General features: G+C 43.1%; 1 protein-coding gene across 1 annotated transcript in view; it reads right to left on the bottom strand.

Moving 5' to 3' along the window:
• Nucleotides 1–16,788, bottom strand: part of LRRC3B (leucine rich repeat containing 3B) — a 291,301-nt gene that overhangs the window by 184,884 nt on the left and 89,629 nt on the right. The gene's annotated exons all lie outside the window — the stretch shown is intronic.

Here is a 16,788-nt window from a genome sequence, read left to right as displayed (position 1 = left end):
GTGCTCAATACACATCTAGATAAGTTCCCCAAGGGGTCTAGTATCCAAAATGGTGTCACTTGTTGGGAGTTTCCTCTGTTTAGGCAAATCAGGGGCTCTCCAAATGTGACATGGCATCCGCTAATTACAGTATTCCAGCAAATTTTACATTAAAAAAGTGAAATGACGCTCCTTCCCTTCCAAGCCCTGCCGTGTGCCCAAACAGTACATTTCCCCACATATGGGGTATCAGCATGCTCAGGAGAAATTGCACAACAAAATTTATGGTCCATTTTCTTCTGTTACCCTTACGAAAGTTAAAAATTTAGGTCTAAAGGAAAATTTTTATGAAAGAAAAGTAAATGTTTATTTTTTTCTTCCACATTCCAAAAATTCCTGTGAAGCACCTGAAGGGTTAATAAACTTCTTGAATGTGGTTTTGAGTTGCTAGAGGGGTGCAGTTTTTAGAATGGTGTCAATTTTGGGTATTTTCTGTCATATAGGCCCCTTAAAGTCATTTAAAATGTGATATGGTCCCTAAAAAAATGGTTTTGCATATTTTATTGAAAAAATGAGAAATCGCTGGTCAACTTTTAACCCTTATAACTTCTAAACAAAAAAAAATATGTTTCCAAAATTGTGCTGATGTAAAGTATACTTGTGGGAAATATTATTTATTAACTATTTTGTGCGATATGACTTTCTGATTTAAGGGCATAGGAATAAAAAGTTTGAAAATTGCAAAATGTTCAAAATTTTCACCCAATTTCCATTTTTTTTAAATAAATGCAAGTCATATGGTAGAAATGTTACCCCTATCATAAAGTGCAATATGTCATGAGAAAACATTCTCAGAATCACCGGGCTCTGCTGAAGCGTTCTAGAGTTATGACCTCATAAAGTGAAAGTGGTCAGAATAGTAAAAATTGGCCTTGTCAGGAAGGTGAAAACAGGCTTCGGGGTGAAGGGGTTAAAAAGGTATTAAAAACATACAAGACACAAGGTACTCATGGCTGATGAGAGACTGGTAAACAGAGTTTTGCATCTGTCTTTGTCAATAACGCGCGTTGGGTGCGGTTTTTCATGGACTGGTGAGATTTCTTTCTATCACTGGCACTGTGCTTTACTCTGTATTCCATACTTATAGACTTACATTGTTTGTTATTCTATGATAACTGATATGAGTCAATACCTTTATACATTAACAAGTTGTATTATTTTACCCCTTTTGTATTGGTATCCCATCTGTACCATCTAGATTGTATATGGTATAATATATTCTGTATTTATCCTCTTTACCTCATTATATTTGGTTTTATGTTCCTTCAAAGGTATAGTATGCTGTTTACCACTCTCTCATCAGCTATAAGTATCTTGAGTCTTGTATTAATACTTTTTTAATTATTGTTGATATAAAAAATATTTTATTATATTTCCAAGCCTTGCCCTTTTTTTCTATCGGTTTTCCTATTTCTATGTGCAATTTATGGCCCATTTACGTTCCACTCATAATATATGTAGGTTTATCAATTTTTTTTATACAGTACCCGCTTAATGCATTTCAGTCATTATGTAGTAGAATGTGTATGGTGTTGATATTGGTCTTTTAAGGCTAAGTGCCCACGTTGCAGAAATGCTGCGGATATGTCTGCAACATTTCCACAAGTCCCTTATATAAAAAGAGCAAGCGGGCACTATCACAACAGTAATAATTAGAATCTATATTCACTGGGGGATCTCTTGCATGACATATATAGAAACCAAAAAGAGGAAAAGAATCATGCAAAAAAATAGGATCACCACACAGTATCAATAGGTACAAACTGTGCAAATTTTATTAATGACAAGCCAGAAAACAGCACACATTTAAAAACATTTAAAACATCCAAAAGATCATAAATGGACTCTCCAAAAGATGACAGAATATAACATAATAGATTTTAATAAATCAGTAGACCGCAAATGCTGGAAATGCACAGAGATAAATAACTCTGAATAAATGCTGCTAGCATATAACCAACAATCTTAGATTATAAACCAGTGTAGCCCTGAACCTGAACCTTGAAAAAGACACTTAGAAGTGTCGATACGCGTGGGTTTCTCTCATGGACTCTTAACATCACCACTGACCGCACCGCTGCTATTCAGATGACGGGACGATTGACTGGTTCCCCTAATCACTATTATACAGGGTGACGTATTCAGCTTCTGTAGCCCAGCATGCAGGATGCATTGGGCATCATTGTGTATTCACTATTAACCCCTTTCTTGTGGCATTCAGCCGTTTGGCTTATGGTAATAATCAGGGTTTAACTTTTGCACTGCATGCTCCATATATGGGGGCTACAAATGACTTTACATGCTATACTTATTAGAACATGTGCAGAGTTTTATACTTTCATGCAATATTCAGTAACACTAAGGTTGTGTGTTTAATTATTTTTCTAGGTCATCTTCTAGGCCAAGCTGTTGTGAACACATCCGCCACAATTTCATCAAATTTCTGTCTGCACTGAATGGGCATCAGTACTATCAAATTTACAACAAGATGTCCTTGCTGCTCCTAAGCTGTCAAAGAGAAATATTTGAAAGCACTTGGCAATGTCACCTTTTTAGATTTACCTGTTTAAATCTTTATTTCACAATTGTCTTACTGGAAAGAGAAGAACTTCTGAAAAGCCTTAATGGATTCAAATAAAGGTAGATTTGTAATTACTTCATGCAATTAATAATAGAACATTTGCATCAACATTGGCTCAATGCAACAACACAACATCTGTAGACATTTTAATCCGCTGTCAAGCTGTTTTATAGACAGGATTTCTTTTTTATTAATAACATGTTCCTCATTTTAATTTAAACACTTGTATAACAGGTACATCATCACGATGTGTGTAGTATTTTATATTAAAGGGAACCTGTCATGTGAAAAAATGCTATTATTCTGCAGATATGGGGTTAATATGCAGGTTAATAGCATTCAGAATCCATGTGGCCGCAGCACTAATAGCCCTGGTCCCGGGAGGAAATTAACTTTCAGTCACCATACAATACATAATGATCATTGGATGGACCCATGCACCAGCATTGACTGACAGCAAGCTCAGCAGTGCATCAATACAGAGCTGGCTGTCCATCAGTGCCAAGACATGAATAAAGTGGCCGCTCACTATCTACTGTGCGGTGACTGAAGCCACTCCTCTATGACTGAAAGCCAGAGGCTGCCGGGATGAATAAAGTTCATTTCCTCCTGGACTCTCAGTGCGGCGGCTGCACAGAATAACTCCATATCTGCAGGTTTAATAGCATTTTTTCACATGACAGGTTAACTTTAATGCCATGACATTTGTTTCAAAAACTAAGGTTCTGTTCATAATGTGTTTGGGCTATACATTTAGAACATGCCAGAGATATCTGTTTGTAAATGCATTGACTGTAAATTCCCAATCCTGCCATGGCGGTACATGTCTTTTATAGGACTGCATGTCAGACAAAAGGTATACCACTGACATTACAGTGGCATTTTGCATAGTAAAGTACAGCCAATGACATAGTGTGGGGGCACAAAATTTTTTTAGAGATGACAAATTTCAAAAGAAAAAAAGCAGAACTTTCAATTTTCTTTTGAAATGTTGTGCATCACTAGTCTCAAAGATCCAGACTCCTGGCCAGGAGCCCCAGACTTTGAGATATATCGATGTCAATGTGAAGCTGATATAATAATTTTATTTAAACAGTGCCACCATATTACACAGTACTTTACAAGTAAGCGGGGACATGCACAAACAATAAAGACAGTATAAAGTAAAGGTACTGTCACACTTAGCGATGCACCAGCGATCCTGACCAGCGATATGACGCGGTCAGGATCGCTGGTGCATCGCTAAGTGGTCGCTAGTGAGCTGCCACACAGGCAGATCACACCAGCGATGAAGCAGGGGTCGGGGGGCGCTACTTACCTGTCAGACGAAGCGATCCTGACGTCCTCCCGCCCACGTCCACGCGTCGCTCGTCGGCGCCACAGGAATCCCAGCAGCAAGCTGATGACGAGAAACGGCCCAGGCCGTTCTCGCGCGATCAGCGATAGCCAGTGGGGGAGCCGGTCGGAAGCAAGTATCAGACATAGCGATATCGCTAGCAATATCGCTATAACGTCACAAAATCAGTGACGTTATAGCGATATTGCTAGTGCTATCGCTTAAGGGGGTTTTACACATAGCGATATCGCTAGCAATATCGCTAAAACGTCACTGATTTTGTGACGTTATAGCCATATATGCTAGCGATATCGCTATGTGTGATACTTACCTCCGACCGGCTCCCCCGCTGGTTATTGCTGATCGCGCGAGATCGGGCGGCTCCATTTTTCGTCGTCCGCTTCCTGCTGGGCTTCCTGCTGTGACAACGAGCGACGCGTGGAGGCGGGCGGGAGGACGTCTGGATCGCTGTGTGTGAAAGGTAATTATCGTGCGCTGCGTCATTGCTGCATCGCTGTGAGGTCTGCCTGTGTGACAGCTCACTAGCGATCATTTAGCGATGCACCAGCGATCCTGACCGGGTCGTATCGCTGGTCGGATCGCTAAATGTAAAAGGGCCTTTAGTGTGACAGGCCCTTAACACTTAGTTCCACAATTAAATTAGGAGTGAGGACACTGCTTGTAAGTTTACAGTCTATAAGTAAATAGGGGGAGACAATAGGTAAAAGTGTTTGTCATCTATAGCCCAACCATTACTTTTTGCCACCTGTCAGGTCTATAGGTCTTTATAGATGCATTTGGTAAATGCTGTGATGACTGCTTTAATTTTTTAAGTTTACAAATTTAATGATGCACATTGTATCAAAAAATCTTAAAAGAATATATCTTTGATTTTTGTTTAATTCTGTATTTCTTTTAGGGTATTTGTACACAATATCTTTTTCAGATGGAAAGCGCTTAGAGAATGCTAAAAATAACTAACATATTCATTTTAATGTAAAAACGACTTGTTATGTAAATGTTCTGTCTTTTTGAGCTTTTTGAAACTGCTTTCGAAAGCTGAGAAGCAGCTAAAATAAGTAATCAGTCCATTCTTCTGGCGGCTTACATTTGGAAACTGTTTACTAGTTTTTATATATATATATATATATATGCAGTTAAAAAAAGACGCGGACAGCAAAGTCGACGCATAAACCACCAAAAAGATGCCAAAGAGACTTCAGGAAAAACACCTTCGACATTTTCTCAAAGCATCTTCTGCTTCAAAAACTCAATGGGCACGCACATATCCTCATTGGTAGTAGATAAACGTATTTTTTTTGGATTTTAAGATAATAAGATAATAATCATTTGTTCCAATTCCATATGCATTATCTTTTTATTTTAATCCTTAGCTCTCAGAAATTTCCAAGCGTTAATTTTAGTAATATCACGCTACCATCAGATTTATCTGATTCTAACAGCTAACCTAAGTGATTTAAAAATCAATTTGCAAGTTTCATGGATTATGTGATGTGTGTTTAACACATTTATGACTGTTTTTAAAGCTACTGTTTTATTTTAATCCAATAAACATTTTTTTCCTGACTGCATTAATCTGTACAAAAAGAACAAATGTGATAAAAAGTGTTATCATGTGGATGAGACTATGAAGAACAAGGTGCCATCGTACTGCAATAAAGAGCGTATTTAATAATGTATCAAGAACATTCAACTAATAAAACCAATACAGGCCTAATACTCCTCACATCTAACAAGTCTAGTAAATCCTTTTAATTTATATGCAATAGCAACAACTCAGTTGCTACTTACATGCAACTATTTAAACTTTTCTGTTCAGTCAAGAGGGTGGTTCTACTCAGTGAACGACAGCGTTCCTTGTATTAGGTCCAGTTCACACTGCATTTCTGTAGTCGAGTAGGGAGTTCTGTATGAATTCCCCTAAAAATCGGACTCGGACAGGATTTCAATGGGTACCTGAAGGGGCCACTGACTGTAATGACAACGGAGTTCACATTAACTTTGCTTATGCTTTTTCTGAACGTGTTTAATTGCTCAGATGGGCAACCGAATTTAGTCTGCATTTCTGTGCTTCACTGAGCAAACGGACAGGTTCAGGAAAAAGACCACAGCATTTGTTACAGCCTAAGACAATGTTTGTCTGTATCCTGGTTGTGTTCTGTTTTTAGGAGAGGAACCACTAAAACAGAGGCTGGACAGACATCTGACTGGGATGATTTAGCGAATCCTGCTTTGAGCAGGGGGTTGGACCAGATGGCCCAGGAGGCCCCTTCCAACTCTACGATTCTATGATTCTATGATTCTATGAACACACTGTAGAAATGCAGCGTGAGCAGGACTGTCTGTCAATCAAAGATTAGGACCACTGTTATGATTAGGTAACCTAGGAGGATAACAGGGGAATAGACTAGACAACCTGAGAGGTTGGTAGCTAGCAGATTGCAGACCCCTAAACTAACAATGCAACTAGAATTAGCTAGGACTATGTCCAATTTTTAATTAGATTAAAGGTTCAATCTAAACACTTCCAAATAAAGCTCGTTCACAGCACAGTCATAGGACTTCTGTGCAGTAATATATGGTAGCTATCTAGTTTCCTTGTACAGAAACCAATGACCTCTGTGTACTTGCACAGAGGTCCCGTTGGTTGCTGATGTTGCCGTGTAGACCTTGCTTTAGAAGTAATTATTCTAGAGAAGAACACCCTCATAGAAATTGCATTTGATGCAGCATGGCTCAACTTTTATACATGGATTTGTTTCATAACTCACCTTTTTATGAAATCAGAAATATATAGAAGTAACAGTTCAAACCCCAAGTATCTATATGGAAATGCTATTAAGGCTCTAAACAAACAGGAGGCAAAATATACATTTGTGTTCATTAGATAAAGCCAAGACCCGCTTCATGAGGACTATATAATGTACAGCCTCTTATAATTTAAGCAAAAATGAACAGTTTACTGTATGTCTGCATATCTAGTCATTCAGACGTCCGACAAACATACTGATGACAATACTGTTGGAATTTTGTTTTTCTTCTCTCTGATTGAAAAATAGAAAACATTTTCTTACACTTCTATGAATCTTGTCTTAGTGAGGAGTTTTACATACAGTAGGTGATAATATATACCTTAGATTCATTTCCGACTTTGACTAAGGTATAATATCATTGGGGGCACATCATTAACTGGCTTACAGTAAAAATCTGGCATAAAAAACTTTAATAAGCTGCAATATGTTTGCGTAACTCAGCATTTGCGCAAAAATATTGCGACTTTTGGAGTTTACATGTTGTCCCGGCCAGTTATAACAATATGGGAGTAGCATGGGTGTGACAGTGCGCATCAAATTCATAATAACTTGCGCTACTAAAGTGACATAACTTACTCAAGAAATATATTATTTATTATCATATTAATAATGATTTTTGTACATTATATTATTAATTTTTTGTACATATAATATTCATATATTCCTTATTTGGGTATGATATTTGTCGTATTTGCAGTTTATTCATTTTATTTCATTATATGTCCTTTACAATATTAGGTGCATGGAGTTATTCTAAAGATGCATAGCGGGCAAGCCATTTTCTTGCAATAGGCCAGTGAACATCATTTTTTATGGAATGAAGAATCTGATGCTTAATTGAATTTTCACCATGATGGATTCATCACCATGTTGGATCTATCACGAGTTTCACTCTTTCCAGAGTGCACTTTACTTATCTCTGGTATAATTTATCATTGCACATCATATTTACTTCCACTAGTCACATTTTATTTTTTGTTTTTAAATATTTTATTTTTCACATCATTTTATCTTTATTTATTTATTTTTCTATAATAAATATTATTTTTATTTATTATTTTTATTCTTATTTTTCTCATTTATTTTTAAGCTGTGCACTTATTTGTCATATACACTGCTCAGAAAAAAAATAAAGGGAACACTTAAACAACAGAATATAACTCCAAGTAAATCAAACTTCTGTGACATCAAACTGTCCACTTAGGAAGCAACACTGATTGACAGTCAATTTCACATGCTGTTGTGCAAATGGAATAGACAACAGATGGAAATTATTGACAATTATCAAGACACCCTCAATAAAGGATTGGCTCTGCAGGTGGGGACCACAGACCACATCTCAGTACCAATGCTTTCTGGCTGATGTTTTGATCACTTTTGAATGTTGGTTATGCTTTCACACTCTGTGAGCACAACCCCCATCTGTGGATGTCGGGCCCTCAGGCCATCCTCTTGGAGTCAGTTTCTAACCGTTTGTGCAGATACATGCATATTTGTGGCTTGCTGGAGGTCATTTTGCAGGGCTCTGGCAGTGCTCCTCCTGTTCCTCCTTGCACAAAGGCTGAGGTAGCGGTCCTGCTGCTGGGTTGTTGCCATCCAATGGCCACCTCCATGTCTCCTGGTGTACTGGCCTGTCTCCTGGTAGTGCCTCCAGCCCCTGGAAACTATGCTGACATACAGCAAACCTTCTTGCCACAGCTCACATTGATGTGCCATCCTGGATGAGCTGCACTACCTGAGCCACTTGTTTGGGTTGTAGAGTCCGTCTCATGCTACGAGTGTGAAAGCACAATCAACATTCAAAAGTGACCAATCTTGTGATCTTTATCATTTTGTGACATTTTGCACTGTATATCCCTCTGTTTTTTAACCTGTGTTTTACTATTAATATTGTACAATAAAGTATCTATTTTTTTGCACTGTATGGTCAGTTTTTGTGCTCTTTCTCTTGTTTTATCAAGGAATATACGCCAGGCCCTGGCTGTCATACATTTATGGTGATAGCACACACTGAGTAGCAGACTTGTCTGATTCATTAAGCAGCAAACTAATAAATTCAGGGCAGTGTACTACAGCAAGCGCTTCACTAAGACTGATGTGCACTACACCATCAGGGCTGCCAACTTGACTTTTTATCTTTTCTGGACAGCTCAAAAAATCACAGGCAGACAATATTTTTATGGACATCTTGGAAAATCATAAATAAGCATCATGATTCTAAAAAATAAGTCCATAATTAGGATAAGAAGACATTAGTAGCATTTACTGTAAACTGTAAAATTATGGTAAATATTACACTAAAATGATTTGTATAATTTTCTTCAGCTTTAAAAAAAGAAAGGAAGCCTTATATTTTTTTTACTTTTTAAAAAGTAACATATTGTTACTGGCTCCTCTGGAATTTCTGGAAGGTTTGCAACCCTATACGCTAGAGATGAGCGACTTTGCCTTTTTTCGGGTCGAGTCAGGTTTCATGAAACCCGACTTTCTCAAAAGTCGGGTCGAACGAAATTGGCCGATTATCGTGAAAAGTCGAAGGCCGACTGAAACACGAAACCCAATGCAAGTCAATGGGGAACCAAGGTCGGCAGGGAGTGGAGGACAGGAAACCCACCTACAATGCTCATTTTAATGCCAAAACATCAATTCTTATTACTTAAGCTTGTCAACCTTAATTTACTTTATAATAGTTAGGCATTGAAAACTGGGGGTTATTTGGCTAAAGTTGTGGGGGGGTAAGGCTGGCTCCAGATTTTTGTGGGCCCTGGGCCAAAGAGTGTCACTGGGCTCTTTTAACACATGCCACAATTCATGATCCTCTGATACAGCAGAGAAATAGCGGTATAGTACAATGAAAAATACTTCACTTCTTACATCTCATGACTGATATCCATTTTAAAATCTCCAATAGCTCCAAAAACGGACAGTATATTACTCCATACAGTATTATCGCCACCGCATAGTGTGCTATACAGAGTAATGAGGCCCATATATTTCTCCATACAGAATCATTGGTCCCATATAATGTTTGAAACAGTATATGATGAGCTCCACATAATGCTACAGTATATGTTGGTCCCCATGGATGAAGCTCCACTGTGTTATGGGCCCAAAAAATGCTCCATATATAATGGGCCCCATTTCTAATGCTCCAGTGCATAATGGGCCCTGTAAATGCTGCTCTAGTGTCTGATGTCCACCTTTGGAATGCTCCAGTGTATGGTGGGCCTCATATATCATTCTCCAGAGTATAGTGCTCCCCAAAAATAGCAACATTGAAAACAATTAAATAAGTCTCCTCGCTAGGGAATCCCTGTACTAGTCTGGACTCCTCCTCGTCCCCATCTTCCATCTCACTGCACTTGGACTGTTTAGTCAGAGGGCGTACAGACGTGATGTCATCGTGCTCTCTGACCAGAATGTCAAAGACACCCCACTGAACTTGCTCACTGAGCCAGTGCGCGTGCCCTGAGTAAAGCGAAAGCGTGCTCAAAGATACCTGTGGAGCGGGCAGCAACCGAATAGATGCGTACTTCAGAGCTGCAGGGCCAGAAGCACGTGACTGCTAGAGGCGTGGCCTAAACTCCACAGAGCTAGGAGCTGCAAGACAATTCCTAGCAGAGTAACTGCGAGACAAAGTTACCAAGGGGCGTAGACAGGGAGAATAGTCAGGACGTAGCCAATGAGTCACACACAGAGATAGCTGCAAGGTACCAGAGGGGCGAGCAGAGAGTAATCAGGTCACAGGCAATGAGTCATACACAGATAGCTGCAAGGTACAAGAGGGGCGAGCAGAGAGTAGTCAGGTCACAGGCAATGAGTCATACACAGATAATATCACAGTACAAAAACAACAGGCAAACTCACAACGGGAAACAGAATCGGGTCAGAACCATATAATCAAGCTATAGCAACAAACAGGCACACGGGGGTCAGCACACTAGGCCAAAGGCAAAAGTATAACTGGCAGGGATTGAAGCTACCCAGAGGTTTATGAAGCTCTCCCAGAACCATAAAGAGGCCACAATCATTAACCCCAAGCGTGCAGGTCAAAACCTGCACAGAGCTCCAGACATTAACCCCCGGTGTGCAGCTCAAAAACCTGCACTGGGATCATGACAGTACCCCCCTCTCAACGGGGGGCCTCTGGACCCCCAGGCTTCCCCGGGTACTTGGCATGGAACGCCTGAACCAGGCGATCTGCATGTACCGAACGAGCAGGGACCCATGAGCGCTCTTCTGGTCCATATCCGTTCCAGTGGACCAGGTACTGCAAAGAGCGGCGTACCCGCCGAGAGTCCACAATATGTCCGACCTCATACTCCAATTGACCCTCCACCAGCACTGGAGGAACAACAGTCTCAGAGTTCTCTTTGACAGATCCTGCTGGTTTCAACAGAGACTTATGGAACACATTAGATATTTTTAAGGAGGCGGGGAGACGCAACCTATATGCCACAGGGTTGACTATCTCCATAATCTCGTATGGACCAATGAACTTTGGTCCCAACTTAACTGATGGTACCTTTAAATTGATGTTACGTGTGGAGAGCCAAACCTTCTCTCCCACCTGAAACATGTCTCCCGAGGCTCTCTTTTTGTCCGCAAAATATTTGTATCTCCCCTGGGCCCGAGAGATATTACGCCGGACTTCAGCCCAGAGGTTTTTTAACCGCTGAACGGACCCCTCTGCTCCTGGACAACCGGAATCCACCCGAGAAAACTCCCCAAAATGCGGATTAAAGCCGTAGTTAATCAGGAATGGGGACATGTTGGTGGACTGACTCACCCGGTTGTTAAAAGCGAATTCAGCCAACGGTAACGCATCACACCAATCCTCCTGTCTGGCGGAGGTCAGACACCTGAGAATTTGTTCCAGGGATTGATTGGTGCGTTCCGTCTGACCATTGCTCTCCGGGTGATATGCTGACGAGAAGGAGAGTGAGATGCCCAATTTCATACAGAATGCCCTCCAAAATTTGGCCACAAACTGCACACCTCTGTCAGACACAACATTCAGGGGTACCCCATGCAATCGGTCCACATGCTGCACAAACAACCTTGACAATGTTTCTGCTGAAGGTAATGCTGCCAAGGGAATGAAATGGGCCTATTTAGAAAACCTGTCCACCACCACCCAGATCACGGTATTGCCCCTGGAAGGTGGAAGACCGGTAATAAAATCCATGGAAAGATGAGTCCATGGCCTATCAGGAACCGGTAAAGGTATGAGTTCCCCAGCCGGTCAGTTATGCGAGCTTTTGGAACAGGCACACATGCCACAAGCAGAAACAAATTCCTTGAAATCAGACCTTAATGAAGGCCACCAAAAACCCCTGGTTACTGCCTCTCTAGTGGCCGTGATACCTGGATGAGCACTCAGCCTAGAATCATGAAACTCCTGCAGAAGTCTAGGCCGCAATGAATCAGGAACAAACAGTTTATCGCTTGGCCTGGTTGCCGGAGCTAGGGCCTGAGCCCTTAGGATTTCTTGTTCCAACTCAGTTGAGACCCCCGCCACTACCACCCCTGGGGGAAGAATGGAGGACGGCAGCTCAGGGGGAGACACTGGATCAAAACTTCTGGACAGGGCATCCGCTTTAACATTTTTGGATCCCGGTCGAAAAGTAATTGAGAACTGAAATCGTGAAAAAAAAAGTGACCAACGGGCCTGTCTAGGAGTAAGCCTCTTAGCAGATTCAAGGTATGCCAAGTTTTTGTGATCCGTGACAACCGTGATAGGGTGAGCCGCCCCTTCCAAAAAGTGCCTCCATTCCTCAAATGCCAGCTTGACCGCAAGAAGTTCTCTATTGCCTACATCAAAGTTTTTCTCAGCTGAAGAGAACTTCTTGGAGAAGAAGGCACAGGGTTTGAGATTGGTAAGGGTGGCCGGACCCTGGGACAGCACAGCCCCCACCCCCACTTCAGAAGCATCCACCTCCACAATGAATGGTTTGGACGTGTCAGGTTGCACCAACACCGGGGCAGACATAAAACATTTCTTAATAGCTGAGAAGGATTCCTTAGCGAGTACAGACCAATTTTTTACATCAGCTCCCTTCTGGGTAAGATCCGTGAGTGGTTTAACCACTTGTGAGAAACCTTTAATGAATCTCCGGTAATAGTTCGCAAATCCTAAGAAGCGCTGGAGCCCCTTGAGATCTCGAGGCTGAACCCAGTCAGCGATCGCCAGCACCTTCTTAGGATCCATACGAAACCCCTCACAGGACACAATCAACCCCAAAAAAGACAGCTCCTGTACAAAAAACGAACATTTTTCCAATTTGGCGAACAATTGGTTCTCCCTGAGTCTCTGGAGAACTGTCTTTAGATGTTGCAAGTGAGATTGACTGTCCGGGGAATACACCAAAATATCATCCAAATAAATAATAACAAAACGGCCTATCAGATCAGAAAACACAACATTGATGAAGTTTTGGAAAATAGCGGGTGCATTAGTTAACCCAAATGGCATTACCAGGTTCTCGAAGAGTCCTTCTGATGTGAGGAATGCCGTTTTCCACTCGTCCCCTTCCCGAACCCTTATCAGATTGTAGGCCCCCCGCAGATCCAACTTGGAGAACCATTGGGCACCAGCTAACTGGCTACATAAGTCTGGGATGAGGGGAAGCGGGTAAGAGTTCCTAACCGTTATCTTGTTCAGTTCCCGAAAGTCGAGGCACGGCCGCAAACCACCATCTTTTTTCTTCACAAAGAAGAACCCTGAGGCCACAGGTGACACAGAAGGCCTGATATGCCCTTTGCGGAGACTCTCAGCTATGTACTCCTTCATGGCTTGGCGCTCAGGCCCAGACAAATTGAACAATCGAGCCTTAGGTAACTTGGCTCCGGGTACTAAATCAATGGCACAATCATAGGGTCTATGTGGTGGCAGCGCCTCAGCCTCACTTTCGGAAAAAACGTCTTCGAAATCTTTCAGGTACTCCGGAATACCTTCCAGATCGACAGACGACACAGACACTGATTTAACAGCGTTAACAAGATGTCCCCGGTTACCACATTCACTATTGCATCCCCATTGAGTGATTTCCCCTGTAACCCAATCAATGGTAGGATTATGGCGTTGAAGCCAAGGCATCCCCAGTACCAGTCCTGCAGGCAAGTTATCTACCACCAGACAACTTAGTTTCTCCACATGAGTGGAACCCACTTTTAGAGAAAAAAGTTCAGACCTGCAACAGATACCGTTTTGGGTAAGAGGAGATGAGTCAATTGCCACAAGTTTAACAGGATCGTGAAGCCTGACTGTCCCTATCTTATAAAGAGTCATAACCTTGGTATCAATCAGGTTCACAGCCGAACCGCAGTCAATAAAAGCAGTAGTCTGAACAGGACCATAACCAAGTTCCAGTTCCACCTGCAGCACCATTTTTGCACATGAGGAAAATTGTACCTGAAGGTCTGGGTAGCCTCCTCGATTACTACCCAGACCTAGTCGTTTCCCGCCATCTTGGAGGATGACGGACAGGAGGGGCAGTCCTTCTTCCAATGTCCAGATTTCCCACAATAGAAGCACAACTGCTTTTCCCGGCGGCGTCTTCTTTCCTTTCCCCCACAGGTGACTGCGTTCACCTCCATAGCCATAGGAAGAGTCTGGGTCTCATCTCCACTGAAGAATAAGGGCGTTTCCCGTTGCATAATGCCTCTAGCCCGCAGCCTGCGATCCATGCGAACCGCTTGGACCATGGCATCCTCCAGGGAGTCAGGCGGAGGATGAAGTGCCAAAGCATCCTTCAGACGTTCACACAGGCCTCTGTGGAACAGCCCCCGCAGGGCGGTGTCACTCCAGGAAATCTCCGCTGCCCAACGTCTAATTTCAGTACAGAACCATTCGGCCGAGTGCTCCCCCTGACAGACACTCATCACTTTGTCCTCAGCCAACCGCACTCTATCAGGCTCATCATAAATAAGCCATAAGGCTTCAAAAAATGCATCCACAGACATTCTCTCAGGGGCAGAAGAGGAAAGCGAGAATGCCCAGTCTTGTGGGGACTCCCTAAGCAGGGACATCACCACCCCCACCCTCTGTTTCTCATCCCCAGAGGAGCGGGGGCTCAAAGAAAAAAAAAGCTTACAGCCCTCCTTAAATGCCCTGAAATCATCCTTGTTACCAGAAAACATATCTGGTAATTTAACCGGGGATTCAGGTGGGACTAAAATGACATCTCTATTCCCCACCTGCTGGAAGCCAGTGGAAAGTACCCCCTGAACTGAGTCCTCAACCCACCGTTGGGACTGGGCCAGAGCTTGGTGTTCCAAACTAAGCTTCTGCAGTGACTGAGTCAAGCTTTTCACCTGCTCAGATAAAGCACACATTGGGTCCATGCTGCAGAAGTGAGGAGAGAAAAAAAAATTGTGGGCCAGTTATAATGTCAAAGACACCGCACTGAACTTGCTCACTGAGCCAGTGCGCATGCCCTGAGTAAAGCGAAAGCGTGCTCAAAGATACCTGTGGAGCGGGCAGCAACCGAATAGATGCATACTTCAGAGCTGCAGGGCCTGAAGCACGTGACTGCTAGAGGCGTGGCCTAAACTCCACAGAGCTAGGAGCTGCAAGACAATTCCTAGCAGAGTAACTGCGAGACAAAGTAACCAAGGGGCATAGACAGGGAGAATAGTCAGGACGTAGCCAATGAGTCACACACAGAGATAGCTGCAAGGTACCAGAGGGGCGAGCAGAGAGTAATCAGGTCACAGGCAATGAGTCATACACAGATAGCTGCAAGGTACAAGAGGGGCGAGCAGAGAGTAGTCAGGTCACAGGCAATGAGTCATACACAGATAACGCAGTACAAAAACAACAGGCAAACTCACAACGGGAAACAGAATCGGGTCAGAACCATATAATCAAGCTATAGCAACAAACAGGCACACGGGGGTCAGCACACTAGGCCAAAGGCAAAAGTATAACTGGCAGGGATTGAAGCTACCCAGAGGTTTATGAAGCTCTCCCAGAACCAGAAAGAGGCCACAATCATTAACCCCAAGTGTGCAGGTCAAAACCTGCACAGAGCTCCAGACATTAACCCCCGGTGTGCAGCTCAAAAACCTGCACTGGGATCATGACACAGAATGTCACTGTCAGGAAACGCGGAAGACGTCACGGTGGTGGAGCAGGGAGAGGTAAGTATTTCAACTTTGCAAGTGCTGTGATTCGGAGCAAGCAGGGGGGCCACTCGTCGATGGCACTGGCAGAGGGCCCCTCATAGTAGGACGGTGTGTCTGACGGCGGGTGGGCCCTCCCACCGGCAGAGACACTTTTGCATACTATGAGGGGCCCTGTGCCAGTGCCATCGCCCATGAGTATGCCCCCCCACCTGCTCAAGGAACCTGCACTTTCATCTGCACCTTCCTCTTTGTCACCGTGTAAGGTGGTATAGTATGTGGGAAGGGGAACCTGAGTTTCATCAGGCTCAGATTCTGGCTGTGTAGAGTGCGAGGGTAATGTAGTGGACTGGGTCAATGTACCAGCAGAATCAGCTAGCAGTGGCTGGGCATCAGTGCACTTGTGGCGCCCCCAGGAGTACGGTCGCCACAGTGGCATTACCTTCCTCCTAGGGAGTGTGATGTCATGCTTGGGAGCAACGAAGGATCTCTCTAGCAGTTAAACCAACACACAACACAGTTCCCACTCCAAGCCAGCAGGGAGACCTTTGAACCTGACTGCTGAGGAGCTGCTCTCTGTGGTCGGGAGGAGGTAAGTTAGGGAAGTCTGTGAAGGGAAGGGGAAGTGTGTGGACGTGAGAAGGGGAGCTGGAGGATGAGCAGAGTTAAGGCTCACTCCTAGCTGGAGAGCATGGTCGGGATTCCGGTCTCCGAGTTTGTAGGGACACTGACGGTCCTGCAGCAGAAACCGGAGGAAGTAGCAGCTGGAAATGCTCTGTTCCCAACTAAGGCTCGGAGGCCCCAGCAGCGATATGTGTGAGCCAGAAGGAAAAGGCTATAGCTGCCTGCCATACGAGAAAGTTCCAAAAGAG

This window comes from Dendrobates tinctorius, unplaced genomic scaffold (assembly GCF_039654945.1).
Source record: "Dendrobates tinctorius isolate UK_male_01 unplaced genomic scaffold, ASM3965494v1 ptg000005l, whole genome shotgun sequence".
Taxonomy (NCBI): domain Eukaryota; kingdom Metazoa; phylum Chordata; class Amphibia; order Anura; family Dendrobatidae; genus Dendrobates; species Dendrobates tinctorius.
This window is presented reverse-complemented; position numbering and strand designations above follow the sequence as displayed.